This window comes from Acipenser ruthenus, chromosome 4 (assembly GCF_902713425.1).
Source record: "Acipenser ruthenus chromosome 4, fAciRut3.2 maternal haplotype, whole genome shotgun sequence".
In the NCBI taxonomy this organism is placed as follows: Eukaryota; Metazoa; Chordata; class Actinopteri; order Acipenseriformes; family Acipenseridae; genus Acipenser; species Acipenser ruthenus.
The window spans coordinates 59,352,437-59,357,902 of record NC_081192.1 but is presented as its reverse complement, the minus strand read 5'-3'; the positions used below and the strand labels follow the sequence as shown (position 1 = coordinate 59,357,902).

General features: G+C 35.9%; 1 long non-coding RNA gene across 1 annotated transcript; it reads right to left on the bottom strand.

Annotated features, from left to right (window-relative positions):
- Positions 1-2,107: 2,107 nt before the first annotated feature.
- LOC131737054 (uncharacterized) lies at positions 2,108-3,615 on the bottom strand. The gene is made up of 4 exons (XR_009328622.1): positions 3,357-3,615; positions 2,970-3,071; positions 2,676-2,753; positions 2,108-2,323 (listed from the first exon to the last, which is right to left on the bottom strand). It is a non-coding gene; the product is annotated as an uncharacterized LOC131737054 (long non-coding RNA).
- Between the last annotated feature and the right edge of the window lie 1,851 nt (positions 3,616-5,466).

The window sequence follows — 5,466 nt, the reverse complement described above, 5'->3', positions numbered from 1 at the left end:
AGTTTAAAAATGAGAACATCCATGATTAGTGTAAATGTAAAGGTGTTAATATTAACATTTCACAAAACAGTAAGTTTTACTTTTATGTACATTTATCAAAAAAATGTGTCCTTACCTTAAAATGTGACGATGATGTCGTCTTCTGTTCTAATTTATCTAAAATCGAACCCTAATCTAACACTTATAATAACAACACTTATCTAACCTAACACTTATCTAATAACAACTAACACGTATCTAAAAACCTATCACCTAAAACCTTATAATCTAACACTAATCTAATACTCACACTTATCTCTCTATATCTATCTAATCTTTCTTGTCAGTCAATGCACTTGTGTCTCTCTCTCTTCTCTCTAACACCTTCTGAGAGCTTTGCTTGAGCACCTTCACTTGACTTAAGCACCCTAAGGTGCTCGCAGGTTTTCCAATCTTAACTACTAATAAGAATGGCATAGTCTCGATTACTTTTTTCACTTTTATTTAATTACAGTTCCTACAACAGTTTATTCTTAAATGTTGTTAACCATTTTTTAGTTATATTCATGCATGTACAAATCAGATATGACATTCATTAAGAATTATTATCTGACTGACAAATACAAAAATGGTTATTTACAATTCTGCCCAAAATGAAGGCAAGTGACTGAATGAACAGGAATAATGACAGCAGCCCCATGATTTGTTGCTGACGATGAAGTCTGGTCCGATGTTTACGCTGCTGTTAAATACAAGTATGTGCCTGTGATATATCTAAATTATAATTTACGTACACTGCAGTTCAATCTCCTCAAACCCAACGGCCACCTCCCCCCTCAGTCTCAAAGTCCCGGAAGAGGGGGAAGCAAGGTGTTTCTTGGGGTAGCCATGGTGGAATGTCCTCCACCCCCCACTTGTTTGTGGCTATTTAAACTGAAAACACTGCTCACAGAGCAAAAATAAATAATTAAACAAAATAAATCACGAACACTACAACCGATCAGACTGGGCAATCGCCTTCACTGACCCTATCCTTGATTTAGTTTCGTTTTTATAAATTTCTCTCGCTCTCTCCTCTGTACACCCACCCCGAATGCAGAGAGCTGAAGGCTTTTATAGGGGTTTAACTGGCTAGTAATTAGTCTATTACCCCTCGGCCACAATCTGCACGAGTTTATTAAATTACTGTGGATGGGGCTACGCCGTCCTAAATACATAAACAAAACAATAACAAAACCTGCGGCGCTCGCCGTCATTTAAAATAATAAATCACAGTAAAAAAAACACAAAACAATAATCTGCACAGGGGCGGAGGGGGAAACCCCATTCTAAAAATAAACAAATAAATAATACGTACAGGGCTGCTCACCCTGTTACAGGAGCATATTTCAAAGTAACCGCAATCAGGTCCTCCACCTGACTGGCCTTCATTTTTTTTAAATTACGAAGGCATGCCTCTAAAAAATGAAATATAAAACACAGATTATTTAACATTAGCAAGGTTAGCTTCATGTTCAGAAAGATTTAGTCAAAATGTCATAATCTCAGTCTCCTTATAGTCATATGTCATAATTAGGAAATTGTAAAATTAACATATTGCCCATATATCTTATACCTCATATATTCATCCTTTTTCTAAACATTACTTTGTCCACAATAGAAAAAAAATCATCACTCCAAACGTACTGATTATAACTTGGCAGATTTCCATGTCCTGGAAACACCTTTTCTCTTTCCTCCCCTTCATCCTGAATTCAGCCCACATACAGTTCCTCTCTATTTCTCAGCATGCGCCTCACCGAGTCCCCTGCATTTGAACCCGCCAGTGAGCTTAGGTAATGGATCTAAAAACAAATTACAGTATGTTTTAGTAATGGCATGTTGAAAAAACATTTTCATTTTATCTGTCTATAGATAAAATTAAATATATCAGTGCCATTTTTTTCCTGTAATCTGGATCCTCTAGTCGCTGGCAGAGTTATTATTATTATTATTATTATTATTATTATTATTATTATTTGTTTATTTAGCAGACGCCTTTATCCAAGGCGACTTACAGAGACTAAGGTGTGTGAACTATGCATCAGCTGCAGAGTCACTTACAATTATGTCTCACCCTTAAGTGACTTGCTCAGGGTCACACAATTAGTCAGTGGCTGAGGTGGGATTTGAACCGGGGACCTCCTGGTTACAAGGAGTTCCTCTCCTTCTGTACAGGGCCTTTGGAGGAGATCATCTTCGACCTCTGTTGCCCCTGTAGAGAGCTGCCATCTCTGTATGGCTAGTATTTCTGCCTGGTTCTCTATGATGGCATCCAACTTCATTAGGACATTTAGTTGGTAGTCTGTAAAACAATATGCTTTATTATAAAACGGCTTGTTAGAATGCTACATACTGTTTGGTCAATCAGTGGTTCTAAGCCATGATATAATATACGGTATAGTAACAATTGTGAAGTACTTAGGTTCAATTACTAATTACTAGTCCAGTGGCACCATTGTATCACTGCCTACTTAGACCCACAAATGTGTGCCACCAAACTGGGAACTCCCGACCATAGTCTGTGATGGCATAGCCTGGATTTGAACTAGCGATCACCAGGCTAAGGGAACACCCTGTACTTCTGGTGAAGCGCCTTAGCTGGATGCAAAATCTAAATTATTTTAACAAATAAAATAGCATACTGCAGAACTCACTGTCATAAGGGGCTGATCTCCTCCTTGATTCTCCATTGGTTTGGGTTGATGTCAGAGGGTTTATCAGTGGTGTCAGAGCTAAAGAAAAAAAAGTTTAATGACAGTGCAAGAATTCATTAAATTGTTGGACATATTGACATATTGATTATATTTGTAAATTGGAATTTTTAAACAAATACATTTTTTTATATATTTGAATATATAATATAAAATAATAGTAGACTAATACAACATCTTTATCAAATTTTGAATATATAAATATTTATTACACATGGTGGCTGAGATTATAGATACCTTGAAATGTTGTATCAGCCGTGTCAGAGAGGCATTCTGGAGCATTGGATCTTCCCAGAGACTGGGATGCGTCCGTTCTCTGGAATCCAAAAACCGGAGTAACTGGAAATAGAACACCCTCATTAAACTAAAACAACATAACATGTAACATGTAAACCTTGAATAGTTCTTAGGAAGTCGCATAAATTCATAGCTTAGGATATATTCCTTGATGAAATTTAGTCAGAAATCTTTTTGACCTTACAATTTATCTTTGGCATTGGGATTTCCAAGTTTTAGGAGGGTTCCCAATTATAAAAGCAACAAGAGATTGTTGTGTTTGCTTTTAATTTACAAGGGTTCTTTTTTCACACAGGTATTGCGAAATAGTGGAAAATGTATACTTACAATTCGGTGCTTTAGGCAAACGTAGAATTGTAAACTGATTTTTTCTTCTTTTTTGAATTTTGTTCACCTTCATCTAAAACACAAAAAACGCTTGACTTAAAAAAAAAATCACTGTGCTGTATGTATCCCTGTAACAGGACGAGGTGCCCTGTACATTTGATTTGTTTATTTATTTTTAGAACGGAGTCCCCCTCCGCCCCTGTGCAGTGGATTTTGTATTTATTTTGTATTATGATTTAGTATTGTATTTTATATGACAGCGAGGCGCAGCAGGTTTTGTTTTTGTATTTATTATTATTATTATTATTATTATTATTATTATTATGTTTAGATGACGGCATAGCCGTTTGTTTATTATTTGGTAACGTGGAGCCCCATCCACATAGTAATTTAAAAACTCACGCAGATTGTGGCTGAGGGGTAATAGGATAATTACTAACTAGTTAAACCCCTCAGCCACGATATAAAAAGCCTGCAGCACTCTCAGTTCGGGGTGGGTGTTAGAGAGGAGAGAGCGAGCAGAGAGACGGCGATTAAAAAGAGAAACGAAACGTAAATAACATAGGAACAGTGAAGGCAATCTGCCCAGCCTGACCTGTGTTGTATTATTATTTATTTCTGTGCTCGAGTTTCTTTTTGTTTAAATATTTTATTTATTTTATTTGCTTAATAAAAACGGCAAACGCCACCTTAACTGCAGTACTTCCCTGGTGTCAGTTTCCTTCCTGCTTCTGCCTGATGTCAGACCACCAGTCGCCCTGTCACAATCCCTCACAACAAATATCCAGAACTTAAAAAAACATTCATATATTTTTTATCCCCCAAATAGTGTCAGAAACAAAAAAGAAATTATGTTTACCATCACCATTCTCACTTCCTGACTCATATCTCAAAGGTTTCTTGGTTTTTCGCTCAGTCAACCCGTTCTCGTCAGTGTCGGCGTTGGACGTGGGCTCGGCCCTTTTGGCTTTTTTTAAAGCATTGCTGTAACTATCTGCAAATATTTTTTTTATTATAAATGCACATGCTTTTTCTTTTCCAATTTAAAAAACTAAAAACATTTTAATCTATTTCTATATATTTTGTGAAGACTACTTTTGTTGTTGTCTGCATTTTGATAGTACCTTGTTGATAATGAAAATTGAACATTTTATGCAAATAGGGTGTGTATGGGTTTAAATGGCTGTCACCTTGCTCTTTAGTAGCTGAGCTTGAGTATAAAAAGTTTGTGATTTATTTTTGTTTACAGGTGCAAGTTCAGTTTGTGAAAACAAAATAAATATGCTGGATTACACCTACACTACACTAATACAATAATATGTTCTATTTACCTGTGTCTGTGAAAATCTTCACAGGATGCCTTGTCCACTTTGCCTTATCAGGAAGATCACCTTTTCTGACCCGTGCTGGCACATTAAAGCGGGGCCAAAAGCAATACACACCCAGTGAACAATATTAAAATTTCTACCTAGTAACATTATAATGACATTATAATGACACAACTTATTATGAATTAAAAAAAAGTAAACACATTTCTCACAAAAATTATTCTAAGTGTCATGAGGTGTCAAGGTTAAATAAATATTACCTCTTTGGTCCTCTCCAACCATGTTAGTGGTACCACTTCCACTGTATTCTCCTCCAGAAATCCAACAACTGCGTAGCGGCAATTAGCCACATTAAAGGAGTAATACAACATATTTAATGATGATGCATATTGTATTATGTAGTTTTTGTGTTTTAAATTACATTTACCTTTAATATTTATATGTATACATTTACTGTTTACTCTAAGTTGAAAACTGTTTCAGTGATTATCAGACACATGCAGAAACACATATGTTGAAATACTTACCTAGTAATCAAAATTCATGAAGAATTGCAAAGAACACAACTTGTGACTCGTGCTCCTTTTCAATCATCATTGCCCTCCTAATGATACTTTTGGCAGAACAAATCTTCATGTTAGCATCTCTCACATGAGCTTTGTAACAGCCTATAATGCGGGAGTCACACGGCTGGGTGAAATAAGGTTCCACTCTTTCAAACACTCTACATAGGAGCATCTTTGTATTATCATCATCATCTTTTTCATGTGTAATGGCAGTTA